Source organism: Lepidochelys kempii, chromosome 2, assembly GCF_965140285.1.
Source record: "Lepidochelys kempii isolate rLepKem1 chromosome 2, rLepKem1.hap1, whole genome shotgun sequence".
NCBI classification, from domain to species: domain Eukaryota; kingdom Metazoa; phylum Chordata; order Testudines; family Cheloniidae; genus Lepidochelys; species Lepidochelys kempii.
In genome coordinates, this window is record NC_136381.1 from 97,645,362 (window position 1) to 97,664,021 (window position 18,660).

The 18,660-nt window shown below is 41.8% G+C and overlaps 1 protein-coding gene across 9 annotated transcripts in view; it reads left to right on the forward strand.

The window, feature by feature from the left end:
- The first annotated feature begins 1,249 nt into the window (after nucleotides 1–1,249).
- Nucleotides 1,250–18,660, forward strand: part of SOCS6 (suppressor of cytokine signaling 6) — a 31,071-nt gene continuing 13,660 nt past the window's right edge. For 5 of the 9 annotated variants that reach the window (XM_073331734.2, XM_078851583.1, XM_073331730.2 and 2 more), the window contains exon 1: nucleotides 1,384–1,729. The gene's annotated coding sequence lies outside the window, so the exon portion shown is untranslated. Of the gene's footprint in view, nucleotides 1,327–1,383; nucleotides 1,730–1,774; nucleotides 1,868–18,660 lie in introns of those variants that run through there. The other 4 variants (XM_073331740.2, XM_073331737.2, XM_073331741.1 and 1 more) reach the window with 4 other exon arrangements.

Genomic DNA, 18,660 nt, shown 5'->3' on the forward strand with positions numbered 1-18,660 from the left:
AAAAACTTAAATTTATTCATACAATAATCCCATATCCCAGGCCATAAAAGAATTAAAAGAGTGAAATCTCCATGAATTCACTAGAACTATTTGGATGCTTACAAGTTAAGCAAGTGTTTAAATAATTAAAGGACTATGGCCTAGAAGAGTTGCAACTTAAGCCCTTATCCTGCAAACAATTAAGCGACTACATAACTTCCTTCATCTGAATTGTCTCATTGACTCCTATGAAACTACTCATATGAGTAAAATTACATAAGTGTGAAAGTATTTACAGGATTGAGTTCTTGATTTGCATCAGTTATTAACTTTATAAATCAAACCAGGAAGTGAAGGAAAGCCATATTTTATAGCACTGATATTACTCAAAAGGTCAAAGGTTTCATCACTTGGTAAATATTTTTAAAAGTTTCAAGCTGCTTGCTGCCCACAGATTTCAATCAGTTTTATTCTTTCTGGTCACTTTTTGCCAAAAAGGCTAAATCAGGGATTTTTTATGTATGTATTGATCTTGATTAGCATTTCATTTACATTAAAAAAGCTTAACAGCTGTTGTGGTTGCACACTCCCACAGGCACTCTTTGAAGCAAAATTTAAAGATAAAAATGGCCTTTTAAAAATGACAATTTCAAGGCCGAGTCAAGCTATAAGAGAGGAGAAGATGAAATGGAGAATAGAAAAGAAGATACAAATCCTAGGGGACACAATATTGTGAAGTGTTGAGAAAATTTAACTCCCACAGAAATTACAATTCTCAGCAGCACCTTGTAGGATCTGGCATAAACAGAGCAGAGGCAGGAGGTTGCTACTGAGTATTTTGCAGCTTCCCTTCAATTCCGTAAGAGTTAAGAGAACTGAGCATCTTGCAAGGATGGGGGTGTGAGCCAGGCATTCATCTGAAGGTAAACTGTGAAGCTGTACCCATTTTGGAATTCTGACAGCATCATAAACGTGCACTTTATACGCCTTATTTATAAACTTATACAAAGGCGAGGGTTCCAAAAGTGGACCATGGAGGAGGAAAGGAAGTTACTGGATAACAAAAGGACTTCCCTTAATGAACAAGTGCAAATGAGGAATGTTCTAGTGGGGGATACAAGCTGCACTTCTGCTGTTCACTTTCGGTCCCCCCTGTGAATATCCCAACGCAGCCATGTGCATCCTCGGCCAGCCCTGGCCCTTTCTGTCGCTGCTCTGGCATCATGCTCCGTGAGGGACGATTTGGCGACGCTGCTGCGGTTTCTCCTGCTGCGGGAGCTGCAGAGGGAGGGAGGAAACCCAAGGGCAGAGAGCGGCCAGCAAGGGGCATGGAAGAAGTGGAACGGAGTGAGTGAGCCGAGCGCCAGCGAGCGGAGAGAGGGGGCCAGGCGGGCCAGGGAAGGGGCTTGACGGCCTCCTCCCCCGCAGGGCGGTGAGGGCAGGCGGGTGGCTGGCGGAGGGCAGGGCAGCCGGGAGGAGGCAGGGCTGAGATGAGCGGCTGGCAGGGCTGAGCCGGAGGCGGCGGCCGAGCCGTGCGTGTGGCCGAGCCGGCCGGTCCCGTCGCTGTGGCTGCTGGTGGCGGGTGCTGCGGGCTGGCTGCCCCCTTACGCCCCTCCGAGGCCCGGGGGGAGGAGGAGGAGGAGGAGGAAGGAGGGGGAGGAGGAAGCGGCGGCAGCAGGAGCAGGGAGGCGGCGGCGAGGGAGCCTGGTGGAGTCGGAGCCGGGCCCGCAGCGACGGCGGCTCCTTCTCGGTGAGTCCCGCTGCGCGGCCCGGCCGGGGAGCAGCCGCGGTGGTGGGGGGTCGGCCCGGCCCCGGTGCCGCCCGCGAAGCTGGGCCGCGGTGCCGGCAGCGGCCTGGAGCAGCAACGGGACGCGGCGGCCTGGGCTGGGTGAGCTCCCCTGGCAGCGGGCACCTCCGCCCCGGCCCCTGCGGGCTGCGGCCCGGGCCGCGCTCTGCCTTTGTTCGCTTCCCTCCCCGCACCAGCGGCGGCGCCAGGCCTCGCGGAGGGACCGGGGCCGCGGCGCGGCCTGCCGGGGAGCGAGCGGCGCCCGGGACAGGGCCGCAGAGATACCCCCGCCCCCAAATCCCAGAGCAGGAAGGGGGCTGGGTCTGTCCGTGACCCCCTCAAAATTCCGGGCCGGGGGGGGGGGGGGCTGGATCTGAGTTTGACAACAACAAAAAAAACCCAACCCCACAAAGGCCGGTGCAGGAAGGGGTCTCCCTCTGCCCACCTCCCTCTCCAAATCCCAGTGCTGAGGGCAGCAGGCAGCTGGATTTCCCCCATGTGTAGCCCCCTTCCCGCTCTCAGAAATAAGAGAGCTGGCAGAGTCGCTCTCCAACCAAGTTCCCTGCAGGCCAGGTGCCCAGTGCTAGTGTTGTGGTTAACCCCTTTGGCCTCTGCCTCTGAGGCTCAGGAGAAGGTTAAAATCTAAATGTCACACTGTTATTATTGCATTATATAAATCTGATAAATCTTCTCTCACCCAGGAGTAAGTAGGGGCAGAAATAATATGCTGCTGTGTGAGAGAGGGAGAGGAGAGATTTTGAAACAGCTGGACCCACCCATGCACCCCAGCCTTCTCACCCCAAACAGTTTTTTTCTCCATCAGAAACAGACAAACTACAGCCTAGTCTTTGCCTCTGGTTAGTTGATTACTTAAAAACAAAACAAAACACCAAAGTTGCCAAAAATCAACAAAGCTGCCAAAGTTGTTGGAGCTTTAAGCTGGGAAGCTCCTAGTTGAGCTTCTGTGATTCCATTATTTTTGGTTTTAAAATTTAAATTGGGCTTCCATGATTCTGGGATGCAAACACTGGTGCAGAGCAGATCACACTGTCTGGGTGAGGTGGACGGCAGCTGTAAACACTTCACTTGCATCTGGCAAAGTGTCACTACCAGACTTCCAGTTACTCTGCATCTTTTCCACTAACCTGCCTCAACACCTCTTTTCTAGCTGTCAAATATGTTTCCACTTATGTTGCCCCAAATCACATACATATGCCCCCTACCATGCCTCCCTGCTTCTTAGGGAGTTATAGCCCAGAGGTAGTTGTACAACACTATGTGTACACCTCTTCTGGAGAGTTGAAGAGTGGTAGTACTGTTGGTTCATATTAATAAACATGTCCTTAGATTGTATAGATCATGTGGAAGCTTCATAGTGGTCATTAAATAATTTATTTTGCTTGGCTAGGGGTCTTAAATTTTTCTGGAAGATTGTTGGAGAATAAGTACAAGTAGTCATTAATTTTTTAATAGATAATTTTTAGTAAAGCAATTACACAAGAAAATATGCATTTATGTTTGATAAACTGAAGGCAAATTATGAGTTAAAACAAAAGATATCTGCTTTAACTTTCATAATGCTTTTTAAAATGTTTAGTTTCTCTTACGCAATTCACTAATGAGGTTCCTTGTTTCCTATTACATATTTCATAATAAAATTGTGGAAGTATGGTCACAGTTCCATAGTCAAAATTTAGTTGTTTTCCCTTAAAGCAGGTATTCAGCCTCTTTAAGATATGCAGTACACAGCAAACACTCCCCATACAATGATTTCTGAGAATTAAACTAAGATTTATTTTAGAGTTCAAATTAAGTGAGCCTTTGAAGAAGTTTAGCACTTAGGGTATGTTTACTCTTAAAATGCTACAGTGACACTGCTGTAGTATTTTACGGTAGACCAGTGGTTCTCAATCTGTGGCCCGTGGGCTGCTTGTGGCCCAGTCAGCCCACAGCTCTAGCCCATGTGACATCCTCAGGCCATACAGGTAGTATTGGATGCGGCCCACATCACACATTGTGGGCCGCCTTTTCGGCCCACAGTGGTAAATAGGTTGAGACGCTCACTATAGTGATGGGGAGGGGAGGGTCTCCTTTCATTGTAGTTAATCCACTTTCCCGAAAGGCTGTACCTCTGTCAATGGAAGAATTCTTCTGTTGACGTAGCTCTGTCTACACTGGGAGTTAGGACAGCACAGCTGCGTTCCTCAGGGGACGTGGATTTTTCACACCCTTGAGATCCATAGCTATGCTGTTGTAAGTTCCCAGTGTAGCTCAACCCTTAGCAGCAAACCTTTTTTTTGTCCTGAATTATCTTAGCAGAATATGCACTCTTCAAATTTTCCATATAGTTCACTCATTTCAATTCTGTGTAAAGGCTACATTTAAATAAATTAAATTGCAAATTTACTAAGTTATTATTTCTAATTGTTATAGACAGAGCCAGACTGACAGCTGAGGTCACTCAACCAATCATCCTTCCTCTATAACTAATTTGCATGCTACAGTTGTGCTTGTGCAATGAGACAGTGGCATAAAAGAGATTGAACTCATGTTAAGAATGATCATAGATAGATTACTTGGTCCCAGCTATCACTGCTCCTTTAAATTTCTATGGTTATCCAGTGCATCAGTATTTGAAAGGCTCCTCATGGCACTGTTGTGTTGATTCCACTGGGGGCAGCACTGCTGGGGAAACTGAGGTAGAAGTGCAGAGACATTCCTGTTTATAGCCCCTGCCATTTTCCTTCTCTCCCCACAGTGCTGCTTTCAGGTGTCTGAGTGGAAGGGGAGGAGTGCAGAGGAGGAGAGTGGTGGGATGGAAGGGGAGGGTGAAGACTCCCAGTCTGTGTGTGCAGATGTCTGTTTCAGCTCCTCTGGTGGTGCTGCTTTGCTGCACTATGGTCCTGAGGCAGTAGTGCTAGAGGGAGCAGTTCAAGCACACCTCAAACCACATGGTGGGGGAGGGAATCTAAAAATCAGTTTAATGTAATCCAGGACCACAAACACTAAAATGCATTGATCATAATTGTATGGCTGTGGCATGATGATCACAGGGCAGAGTTGAGATTATTTTGGGGGTCTTAACTGTACATTTCCATACAGCAACATGTTTGGGTTTCTTTTAAGTTTAACCTGAACTTTGAATTTCCTGGGTTTATATTGTTTGTTTGAAATAATTGCGACATTCCTGTAATGATTCTTACCCTTAAATTACTGAGAGGTAATCTCAACTGATTTCCATTTTAATGTAGGCTTGGTAGGCTGTGTGTGTGTGTGTCCGGGAATATATAGCAAACATCAGAAGACATATTTGAGTTGTTACTCACCGAGGGCTGCAGTTTCAGTAACAAAGCTCAACAAATTTATAGTAGCATCAGGCAATAAAGATCCTTAAAAGAAAACTTGGGCATATGTCATGTAAGTAATTTCAGGTGACAAATGACATATGGTTATATTTTAGAGCGCATAGTAAAATTATGAGTAGGACAAGTTATGTCTAGTGTTTATATTGGAATATTCATTAACCATGTTTAAATAAGGCAGCTTTATGCCATTCAAAAACATATGCATCCAATTTAACTGCAGGTAGAGAGCAGGGTATTGGGGCCATTCTTATCACTGGTTTCATATTCTCTCTCACAGTAATTGGAATGTTTGAATTGAAACTTTTAACTAAGTAAATTGGACAAGTGATGGGAATTTTAAAAAAAAACACATTAGAATTTTTAACAGCTTAATTTTGATAAAAACATCCAAAATCAGTATAACCTCATTTTCCCCATAGTTTTGGATTTCTTAAAGGAAGCTTAAAATGTCAGAGACAACTTTATTTTGTTAACTGAATAAATTAGGTTATCTCACCTACTTCGTTTCCCTGGCATTTTGGTGTTTTTACAGTCACACTTTTTAAAAGTCTTTCTTCCCTGTTGCTGTGTATGAAAGACCCACAAAGAGTGAAATCTGCCTATACACAAAGTGGTTGTCAAACAGAGAAAATAAAGAAAGGGGGGAAATAGCAAAATATTTCTCTAATACTATGTCTTAACTTTTAACAGTAGCAGACAAAATTTTCAGACTTAAGTGTTTTTGATGCTATCTCTGTATGTTTCAGTATCTTACACCCTGATCCTGCTGTTGGATCCACTTAGTCAAACCCTTATAATTCAGTCTAATTGAAATCAGTGGGGTCTCCCTGTGCGTATAGGGATCTACCTGTGCATATCCAAGCATGAGATCAGAGCTATAATTTTGAAAATGCATAGAACACATACTAAGTGCTGTATTTTTAGGATTTTGCTTTCTGCAAAATTGGTGGATGTCAGATTCCATGTTTAAATTCTATTAGATAAGTTTGCTAATACAATCCTATACCTGAGGGAGTATCTTACTAGATGTCTCTAGTGCTTTGTCCAGTTGTAAGTGACTAGATTAATTCCACTATTTTATTTGAATGATTATTTCACAGTTTAATAGAGCTTACTACTAGAACCATCTTCCTGATATTGCAACTGTGAATCCTGGGTTTAATTTTGTCCCAGTACTCTTACTGCTTGCTTTTTCAGGTATCTGCTAACATTTCATTCCTACCAATTTGTTTTCTGCTCCTGTTCTTGTAATCTTTATTTATAAATCAGTCCCGTCAGTCTTTTTCTTCCCCCTTTTAGTTGCTTGTCTTGCTATACTCTCCAGTCTGTCAATATTTTTCTGATTTTGTGGTGTATAGATACACTCTGCCTTACGTGTAGATTCACCAATGCTGCAAAAAGAGGACAATCTGTGCAATAATACTAAAGGTGCAACATGATGTATCATGAGACAGCACATTATGCACAGTCTGATCTAATAATTTAATCCTGAGAACTAGGCTTAAATTCTGGAAAATAAAAAAGGGACAGATTATGCCTCTTGATCAGGTGCCTATTTGTCACTGTAGTGATACAGAGGATAGAAATGTGCTGCAAGGGGCCCTGGGGAGAATTACTTCTGTGCAGACATAACCTATGCTGGCATTCTTGCAAGCCCTGCAGTAAGGGCCATAGCACATATGGGCGATTCTGGGCTGTGGGATTAGACATCAAGAGATTACTGTGAATTAGAACAGCCCCCGGTATCACTAATGTATACCCAATGCCATTTAAAGCCACCTTTTCCCCATCACCTCTCCCTGGTCTGCACATTCTGTATTGTGCCTTCAAGAGACTCAGTACAGTATTCAGAGGAACAGCCGTGTTAGTCTGTATTCGCAAAAAGAAAAGGAGGACTTGTGGCACCTTAGAGACTAACCAATTTATTTGAGCATGAGCTTTCGTGAGCTACAGCTCACTTCATCAGATGTTTACCGTGGAAACTGCAGCAGACTTTATATACACACAGAAATCATGAAACAATACCTCCTCCCACCCCACTGTCCTGCTGGTGAATTTGTGTGGGGGGGTGGAGGGTGAGAAAACCTGGATTTGTGCTGGAAATGGCCCACCTGTTGATCACTTTAGATAAGCTATTACCAGCAGGACAGTGGGGTGGGAGGAGGTATTGTTTCATGATTTCTGTGTGTATATAAAGTCTGCTGCAGTTTCCACGGTAAACATCTGATGAAGTGAGCTGTAGCTCACGAAAGCTCATGCTCAAATAAATTGGTTAGTCTCTAAGGTGCCACAAGTCCTCCCTTTCCTTCAGTACAGTATGTAATCCAAAATATTACTTTATTCTGGTAACATGAAATCCTTCTTTTTCTATGGCATATGTTCTAAAGAATTTTTACAAAATTGCCTACAATCCAGTGAATTCCAGGTGCTGTATTTTTCACAATTCTGTTGTTATGGAATTGTTCATTATACTTGGATGGAAATACCTTGTTTCATGGAGGGGTGGAAATCCCTAGAGCAGCTGAGTGTTAGAAAGGCTGTGTGGCTATACACCATTCCGAAAGATTACAAGTGTATACAACTCCATGCAATTTAAACCCAGGATTCTGGCTTTTCTGGGTTGATTTAGGACTGTGTTAGCATTACTGGTGAACTTGTCTGACTACATCATATATTGCTATTCAGGCATTTGGGGTGAAATTAAAGCAGAAGCAAGGTTTACAGTCCTGAGCAATAAAAGAGAGTAGGGAGGGGAGACTTGCTTTTAAGTAACTCAATGCAATTAACGTCATTTAAAATATTCCTCCACTGTTAGTTGCTGCTGATCTGCTATTTGCCTGTCATTACAAATGCCGAGGTAAACATGACACAGCAATATTGTTTGCTTTTGTACATTTAATGCTCCTACATACCATTATTTTTGCTCAAAAAAAAAAAAAGGTGACTTTAAGCAATTCTCTAGTGCTGCTTCTGCTGTGAAGAGGGACCCATTGACTGCTGCTGAACAGCCTGAGAGTGCTGTGCAGCAGCTGGTTCTATCTTTGGGAATAAAGAGAATTCCTCTGCTCTCACCAGGATAAGGGGGAGGACATAACTTCTGGAAATTTCTGGGGAGGGCATCACTCACTGCTAGCCATTGTGTGTTAGATTAGAGCATTCTTCCTGCCAGTTATGTTGTCTTTTATTAGGTGATAGAATTACACTGGTGGTGGTGGGGTGGGGTGGAAACTCAACAAAATCAACAGGCTAACAGTTGCAAACCTGACTGCCTGCAGTTAGGCTCCTAAATTCAAGTTTAAGCACCTAAATAAGAGTGATATGTTTTCATCCCCACTACAAAGCTGCTGAGCACCTGTAATTCTAGGTGACTTCAACAGGATTCGTGAGTGCTCAGCACCTCTACAAATTCCTGTTGGTTCTTAACCATTCACCACCATTTTCTGACCCTTTACCCAAGCCAACTGGTTAAAGGATGTAAGGGCAAGGATGTAGCCACATTTTATGTAAGGCCAGGTTTAGACTACAAAGTTTGGTTGGCATAGCTATGTCAATCAACAGTGTGAATAAAACCAACATCCCCCAGCTGACATAGCTATGCTGGCTAAAACCCCAATGTAGACACAACTATGCCAATAGAAGTATGCTTCTGTTGGCATAAATAATGTCATTTGGGGAGGTGGTATTACTGTACCTGTAGAAAAACTCCTGTTGGCATAAGCTGCATCTACAGCAGGAGGCTCTGCTGGTATAGCTATATGGGCAAAGCATTTGTTATGTAAAGTCTAAAAAGTTGTTCCTAAGTGGCTTTCACATTTTTATTACAGAGTGAGCCTGCAAATTAAATTAGATTTTCAGTTATTTGTTTTGTAAGGATTTTTGATCCATTTAACAGATACAATATTTAACTTTCTCTGAAGGAATATAAAAACAATCGTGAAATGTCCAAGTATCACCCAGTTTGGGATGCACAGTGAACCGATTTGTTTGCTGTAACACTGCCCTCTGAATATTGCTTCCCTAATAACTTTATACAGATTATGTATTTTGATTTAACTTCCTTTGTTTCTGTAATCTGTTAAATGTAGTGGTCAGACAGTTTTAGAAAACTTCAGGTTTATTACAGTGTTTATGTTCTTGTCACAGTGATGGTTATTTATTGTGACCTGTTATAAAGTAATTTTGGATGAGATCCACTTTGCCTTTGACGTTGCAGGTGTGAATAATAGATGTTTCAGTATGTTTTCTAAGTGTTGTTACAAAAATACAAACATTGGAAAATGACAGTGTCACTGGAAACTAATATTACTATCAAAACCATGTATGTGTGTAATCTTCTTCCTGCCCCCAACACAATACACAGTAAAAAGCTAAAGTTCCATTTTTTGTCACATGATGCTGCAAGAAGCTCATCAGTCAGAGGGCTTGCATAGGGAGTAAATGCTCACATCTTAGAGCTTGGCTACACTTACATTTTATAGTGTTCTAACTTGCTGGCTCAGGGGGTGAAAAATCACCCCCTGAGTGCAGCAAATCAGAGCGCTTTAAAGCACTAGTGTAAACAGGCTCCGAGCGCTGGGAGCTAATCCCCTCGTGGAGGTGGATTATCAGGAGCGTTGGGAGAGCTCTCTCCCAGCGCTCGCGTGCCACCAGGCTCGCACTTGAAAGCACTGCTGCGGGAGTGCTCCCGCAACAACACTTCGAAGTTTCCAGTGTAGCCATGCCCTTAGGGTGATTATTTGGGGGAGCGGGGGGGGCAGAGTGGCGGTGCATAGGTATCTAGATCAACTGATGGATTTTATGGTTTAGGATGCAACCAAAGTTACTACCTTTTTTACCACTAGCTGAAGATGATCTGATTCTTTAAAATTATACATTGTTTGCTGTTCCGGCCCACAAAGCTGCTGCTAGAGATCCTCCAAACAGACTTAGTTTTGCAACTTGAACTTTTTCGTTTTTCTCTAATTGAATTATTCTTAATTACTTTGAGTGATGTTCATGTTTAATGTTGTATGTGAATAATAGAAGTTTGTAGGAGTGTGTTGAGTAGATGACTTTCCACACGCTAAAGCACAGTCCTCGAGTAGGATCAAAACCCACCCTCTTTCTGGTTACTCAGACTGAAGATCCTTCTGATAGAGCAGTCCAACTCTGAAGCCTGCTTTCTTGCTTTATTCCCACTAACTGGAGAGCCTTCCCTCCAGACTTGATATCGTTGGCAAGTGCTCTGGAGTAGGGCTATATTTCCAAGACAGACATTAGCCAGTTCTTTCCTTGGCTGAGTGTGGTTTTTTTTTTCTGCCCTAACAAGATTTTACCATCTCTTTCAATATTAGAAATCCGTCTTTTACATACTTTACAGTTGTTAAAAGTAATCTGTCAAATTAGGAGAGGTGGAATGAATGGACAACAAGATGGATGAACAAGGAAAAAGTGACATTTAGGTCAAATGGATTTGAGGTACAGCAAGAGTATGAATAGTTGTTAAGAGGCACACTGGGGAATGAGGTTTTTTTTAAAAATTGTACTCCAAAAATGGGATTTGCCTATCTGAGAATATCTCTCTCTCCAGGCCATACTGCCTTAGCTGTGGTCAGTGGGAGTAGCTGAGCTCGTGTCCCTTAGATGTAAAAGCTCCTGGCAGGATATGTATCATGAGAGCCCGTTGAGTTTGGAACTCAGTTTCCCTTTTGTTGCAAAATAGCTTGAATCTGTTGACCTTAAGGGCTCCCTAGAAGGCCTCCCACTTCTTCCTGGTTTTTGTGGGAGAGCTTAAATCTCATGAGTGGGAGTACTTGTAATTGTGCTAATCTAATAAAGGCCTTAAAATACTTTTATTCTTTTCTTATTTCTGGAACATTGTTGGTTGAGGGATGACTGCAGGAGTTTTCTTTATTTTATATTTGTATATTTTAAACATAAGAACATAACATAAGAACAGCCATACTGGGTCAGACCAAAGGTCCATATAGCCCAGCATCCTGTCTTCCAGCAGTGGCCAATGCCAGGTGCCCCAGAGGGAATGAACAGAACAGGTAATCATCAAGTGATCCATGCCCTGTCACCCGTTCCCAGCTTCTGGCAAACAGACGCTAGGGTCACCAGCCCTGCCCATCCTGGCTAATAGCCATTGATTGACCTATCCTCCATGAATTTATCTAGTTATTTTTTGAACCCTGTTATAGTCTTGGCCTTCAGAACATCCTCTGGCAAGGAGTTCCACAGGTTGACTGTGTGTTGTGTAAAAAAATACTTCCTTTTGTTTTAAACCTGCTGCCTATTAATTTAATTTGGTGGCCCCTAGTTCTTGTGTTATGAGAAGGAGTAAATAACACTTCCTTATTTACTTTCTCCATGATTTTATAGACCTCTATCATATCCCCCTTTAGTCGTCTCTTTTCCAAGCTGAAAAGTCCCAGTCTTATTAATCTCTCCTCATATGGAAGCCGTTCCATACCCATAATCATTTTTATTGTCCTTTTCTGAACCTTTTCTGATTCCAATATATCTTTTTTGAGACGGGGCGACCACATCTGCACACAGTATTGAAGATGTGGGCGTACCAGGGATTTGTATAGAGGCAATATGATATTTTCTGTCTTATTATCTATCCCTTTCTTAATGATTCCCAACATTCTGTTCGCTTTTTTGACTGCTGCTGCAGTGTGTGGATCTTTTCAGAGAACTATCCACAATGACTCCAAGATCTCTTTCTTGAGCGGTAACAGCTAATTTAGACCCCATCATTTTATATGTATAGTTGGGGTTATGATTTCCAATGTGCATTACTTTGCATTTATCAACTTTGAATTTCATCTGCCATTTTGACAGGTTTCAGAGTAGCAGCTGTGTTAGTCTGTATCCGCAAAAAGAAAAGGAGTACTTGTGGCACCTTAGAGACTAACAAATTTATTTGAGCATAAGCTTTCGTGAGCTACAGATCGCTTCATCAGAGCATCCGATGAAGTATTCCTTTTCTATCTGCCATTTTGTTGCCCAGTCACCCAGTTCTGAGAGATCCTTTTGTAGCTCTTCGTAGTCTGCCTGGGACTAAGTATCTTGAGTAGTTTTGTATCGTCTCCAGATTTTGCCACCTCACTGTTTACCCCTTTTTTCAGATCATTTATGAATATGTTAAATAGCACTGGGCCCAGTACAGACCCCTGGGGGACACCACTATTTACCTCTCTCCATTCTGAAAACTGACTATTTATTCATACGCTATCTTTTAACCAGTTACCAATCCATGAGAGAATCTTCCCTCTTATCCCATGACTGCTTACTTTACTTAAGAGCCTTTGGTGAGGGACATTGTCTCAAAGGCTTTCTGAAAATATAAATACACTATATCTACTGGATCCCCCTTGTCCACATGCTTGTTGACCCCCTCAAAGAATTCTAGTAGATTGGTGAGGCATGATTTCCCTTTACTAAAATATTATCAGGGGTTCTCAGATCCATATAGTTTTTACTGGTTATATATAAATAAAAATATGTAGTGGGTAAGGCTGTAACTCCACCAGGAAAAAGCACTTGACCACATTTTGAAGTTTACCACCCTCAATTGTATTATAGTCTTAGACCCTGATCTTGCTAAGACTTATGCACATGCTTAACTTTAAGCATTTGAGTGGCTTTAAGACTATTCATGTGCTTAAAGTTAAGCACACAGATTTATTCAAGATTGAGCCCGTAGGACTATTGCATGCAAAAAAAAAAATGTGTTAATGCAATGTAAAGATGGCATAGTTAAAATCACTGAGGCCCTTATGCTATATTCATGAATTTTAACTGTAGCCCTTACTGTTGTATAGCTAAACTCCTGATCTTGCAGTCTGATTGTTTGGGCAGACCCCTGTAAGGATCTGTCTTCACAGAGTCCTATGGATGTTAATAAAACTTTCCACACAGGCACAATGGTTTTCCTACATGGATCATTCATATAGCTGTGTTGCACAACTTGGTTATTTTATTATATACATTTAATGAGACAGTTATATTAAATTAGATGTTTAACAAGGAATAGAAATATATGGGGCATTGAAACCTTTAGTTATGTTTCCTTATTTTTTGTGATATTTTTAATGGTTATGGTGTTTTTTAACACAGTTTTCATAGTATCATAGAAATGTAGGGCTGAAAGGGTCCTCGAGAAATCATCAAGTCCAGAACCCTTTGCCAAGGCAGAACCAAGTAAACTTAAACCATCCCTGACTGTTGTTTGTCCAGCTGGTTTGTAAAAACCTTCAGAGATGGGGATTTCAGAACCTCTTTTGGAAGCCTACTCCAGAGCTTAAGTATAAGGATAGTTAGGAAGTTTTCCCCAGTATTTTACCTAAATATCCGCTGCTGCAGATTAGTCCCATTACTTCTTGTCTTACCTTCAGCTGCTTACAAATTTATTGTTTAACAATTTCCAGATATCAAAGTACCATGGATTTATATAGTGGCATTATGATATTTACTGTCTTATCTATCCCTTTTGCAGTAGTTCCTAACATTGTTAGTTTTTTGACTGCTCCTGCAAATTGAGTGGATGTTTTCAGAGAACTATTCACAATAATTCCAAGATCTCTTTCTTGAGTGGCAACAGCTAATTTAGACCCCATTTTATATGTATAGTTGGGATTATGTTTTCCAATATGCGTTACTTTGAATTTATCAACGTAGAATTTCATCCTCCATTTCGTTGCCCATTCACCTAGTTTTGTGAGATCCTTTGTAACTCCTCCCATTCTGTTTTGGACTTAACTATCTTGAGTAATTTTGTGTCATCCTCAGACTTTGCCACCTCACTATTTACTCCTTTTTCCAGATCATTTATGAATACGTTGAACAGCTCTGGTCCCAGTACAGATTCCTGGGGGACACTGCTATTTACCTGTCTCCATTCTGAAAACTGACCATTTATGCCTACCCTTTGTTTCCTGTCTTTTAACCAGTTACTGATTAAGTTGGGGACTTCCTAATGTATTTAAAGAATCTCTTCTTCTTGCCTTTTATGTCCTTTGGTAGGTTTGTTTAATTTTGTGCACTATGTCGACAGGAGACACTTTCCCGTCGACTCCCCTTGTGCTTCTCATTCAGGTGGAGTACAGGAGTCAACGGGAGAGTGATCTGCGGTTGATTTAGTGTGTCTTTACTAGACCTGCTAAATCGACCACCAATGCATCGATCACCGTGAGTCGATCCCCCAGTAAGTGTAGACAAGCCCTTAGTGTTTCTACTCTTTTGGTGTTTTCAATTAACCTAGAGACAGTGGGTAACACCTCGTTTCACGTAGTAAAACAATGGTCTGAATCCTTAAGTAGATGTGGTTCTCTATCCAAGTTTATAACTTTTCTTAACCTTTGCCTTACTTTAAGATGACAAATATTTTTAGATAATGGTAGGCAACAGGTTTTCTTGCCATCTTTTTGGTCATTTTGTGGAAAAATTCCTAGATTGGATCTCCTTTTTATTTCTCTCTACAAATCTGAGGAATGTTTCTTATCAGCTTCTACTTCTTCTGTGTTTAAAATTCCAGTTTTGCGTCTGAGTGTTATACAGATGGGTATGAAAGATCTTTTACTTTTCTTTTTTATCAAGGCAACATGCTTGTTGTCCTCATAAAGGCACAAGCAAATCCACTTTATTTTCATTTACTTATTGAAGGAGTTAACTAAATATTGAAGTATGGCTGCATCTTATTTTAAGTTGGGAAGAGAGACTAGTGTCTTATAATGAAAGACAAACTTTGTTTTAGTGTTTCTTCTTTTTGTCTCCTGTTTCTAAAAGTAGAAGCGTTTAACTGAAGGAGGAGTTGTAGAAGTGCTGAGAACTGTAGTTTCTTCATTTCATCTTCATCAGATGGAATCTATCAGCTATTTCCCGACACTAGACTAGCTGGAGTCTAAAGACAGCCAATCTGTGGTTAATTTGAGGAGTCACAGGTGCCGCCATAATTAATCAGCAGGAACTGAGGCAGTCAGGTAGGTAGGTAGGTATTTGTATACAAAATCTCTGCAGCAGTAGATTGGGGTTCAATTCTGTCAGGTCCTTCCAGAAAGTATGATAGGAGAAAATAAGCTCTAATTAAAATAAATAAAATACAAATCCTCCGATTATAGAATCTGAATGTAATCTACACACCTGGGAAGCTATATTGTACATATATTTTTTTCTCTTCCTTTTTAACACATTCTGACTATAGTTGCCTTCAGGTGTCAGTTTGCAAACTTGTTTCGGTCTCTTGGACAGTGACACACATGTGCAACATAAATATCAGTGTTTGCATGGTCTGTGTAGCTACAACCTAAATTGAATGAATCATTCCTTGTAACTTCATTCTGTATGTTTTGCTTTGGTTATTTTAGTAGATAACAGCTATCAAAGCTTTTGAATAGTGCATGAAGAAAAACATAATTTCTCCTCTGTATTGATTTTGTTGGGATACTGCTACAAAGACCATATTTTTTCTGACATTTTCAGAATAATTTATTTCTCTATGCAGAACCTGTGAATTCAGTCCCTGTTACTACTGATCCTTGACTGCACGTGGAGCTCTGTTAACTTCATTGGGCCTCTGCATGCTCATAGAAGTCCACCTATGTGGATGCAGTTCTAGGTTCACAGTTCATTACATTAAGAATTGATCTTGTAAACATTTAGAATGTGAGTAACTTTATTTCTGTGAACAGTCTCATTGTTTTGTCTGAAACATTAACCATAATTATCAAGACTGAATGCATCACTCAAATAAATAAAAAACAAGCCACTACAATGTATGGAATCTGGTTTCATTAAGGGTGTCTGGGGATGAACTAATTAAGGTTCTGAACTTGCAACTGGTGGTATGGGGATGAACCTTTACACCCAATGGAACCATTTGTAGTATCAGAGCCTAACTCATCTCTGTATACAACAGGTTAGGGAAATCATTGCCTGTCCGATGATTAAAAATCAAGTCTGGGAAAGTGAAACTGAACCACTTACTGCGTAATGATCAGGTTGTCAACTTGCACTTGTTACAAGTCTTGTGTTAGCTTTCCTGAGTAGGATGTCCAAGCGGCAGTTGAAAATGAAAGCTGGTTTTCTGTCTTGATTTTCTTATAAATGATACATGACAGCTCACCTTAGCTGTACCATAGTTAAATTTCTCCTTTCTCTCCTCTTCGCTAGTAAGACCCCATAATATACTTTGAGGTATCGACATGACTAATGATTTCTGTGCTTTCTCAAAGTACAGCATAAGACACAAGTATTGTTTGGTGGCAGTTGCAAGAAAACTGAAACAGAAGGCAAATTTTAATTTTCAGGTTGTACGCCCTGGCCAGGCAATGCATGATTATTTTTTAAACACAATTCAGCAGCTTTTAACTGAGGGAGAGAAGCAACATAAAAAACGTACAGTATCTTTCTCACCTCTCTGGCATCAAGTTCAGTCTTCAAGTGGTGAGGAGCAATGGCAGCCTTGTGTTCTCTTCACAGTAGCATGACATTGTGGACCATTCTCACACTGTTGCTTCCAGGGCCGTAACTAGAGTGGGACAGCCGCCGCACAGGGCACAGAGCCGCTGGAGGCTCAAAAGTGGGGCAGCGCACAGGATCAGGTCTAGTGGCGTCAGCCCCTGCACCCGCCCCCACGATTAGGCCCAGAAGCGTCCAGCTAGAGCCTAGGGTTCTCAGGCCCCCTCATCCCTGCAGGTTCCCTGGCACTAGGACTCTGGCAGGGCGGCAGACAGGCAGGGCACTGAGTGCTGGCTTACTCCTACTGAGCATGCTCATTTCTCAGTAACATCTGCTAAAGCTGCTGCCCTCACTGGGGATTAAAAAGGGTTAAAGGAGGCAAATCGGGGGGAGGAGGGTGATGGGCAGGGTCTGAGCAGGGAGTGGAAATTGACTGTGTTGGGTGTGTGTTTCAAAGCTGGAGGCAGGGGCAGGAGAGGGGGCGAGGAGCAAAATTTGCAGGGGGAGGAGCTGGTGTTCAGCCCAGGCATGAGGCATTGCCAGATGGTGGCAGGGGGCACAACCCCGGCACAGGGAGGAGTAGAGGGGGTAACAACAGGGTAACAGTCACCTGGATAGGATGAGCCACATGTTGTGTTTGCTAAAATGGGGGGTGGAGAGCAGAGGTACTTCCATGTTTAGGAGGAGGTGTTCAGACGAGTCCTGGGCTGCTTGTGATTTACAGCAAGAGGAAGCAACAGTAGAAACAAAGGCAATGTCTACACTACAGACTTTACAGTGGCACAGCTGTACCGTTACAGCTGTGCCGCTATAAGGTCTCCTGTGTAGCTGCTCTATGCCGACAGGAGGTTGGCATAATTAAGCCACCCCTGGTAAGTGGGTGGAAGAGTGTTGCCTGCTGACATAGTGCTGGCCACACTGGCGTTTTTGTTGGTGAAATTTATGTCAGTCAGGGTGTTTCCCTGGATTTAAGGGGTGTATATACCTCAAAATATAATTAAGTTAATTTTAATCATATTTATGTGAATTTAGCCACCCAAAATTATTAAAATAAAACACCACATAATTAAGATTTAATTTAGAGACAGACTTTTAGAAGTAAGGTTATATTTAGCTGGCAGTTTCTGCTAATTAGAATGGGGGGAGGGAACAAACAATCAAACAGTTGAAACTAAAAACCTTGGTGGTTAAAAATCCTTAAGTCTAGATGCTTTTAATATTAAAAGTCTATAAAAAATTTAAAAAGTAATAATGTAGTAAGGGTTATTATGACCTATATGTTTTATAAAAGTTAGTTATAAAAAAAAATCTAATAAAATGTACTGGAAAGCAGTCCTCTGAAGCCATTTTAAAAGACATTTTTCCTGACACCATTTCTCCCCGGTGGGTGAGCAGCTGGCCACTGCGAATCTGCTGTTAATTATTCAGTACCATTCCAGATGTTAGGTAAATATCTGGGAAGTTTTAAACCTATTGTTTATGTTTGTGCTTAAAAATCTAATAAACTGCAGTTTTAAAAAAGAGTATGCTCACTTGCATGCATCTTATCAGACGGAATTGCTGTGTTAACTATTTTACTTTAGGCGGCTACTGTTTTACTTTCACAGCTCTGACTGACAGAATTTTTACCAACAAAAGTGCAAGTGTAGATGTAGCCAAAGAAAGTAAACATTGCAAAAGTAACACATGTCTTTTTAGTCAACACTCAGTAGAGGTAAAACACCGCTGTGCTTCTTCCTCAAGCTGTGTTTTCCTGTTACTGTGACCTACCCTTACTTTGTGCTGCCACAGCCTAATTTAGTCATTATTGCAGAGAAAAGAATAAAGAGCCTCCCTCTGATCCATTGTTATAATGCACCATTAACTGGTCAGCAAGGTGCACTCGCACATCAGGGAATTGACATCTTCAGGGCAGACTGGCTCACAGTGGTGAATGCACCTTGGCTTTGCTTTTAAAAGGCCTCTAATTCTGGGCTTGGGGCAATTTTCAGTTTTGCCCAGACAGATAAAAATACAGGCCATTTACTGTACAGGTGAAGAGACCAATAGGGAAATCTGCACTGCGTGCAGATCTGGATTGGAGGG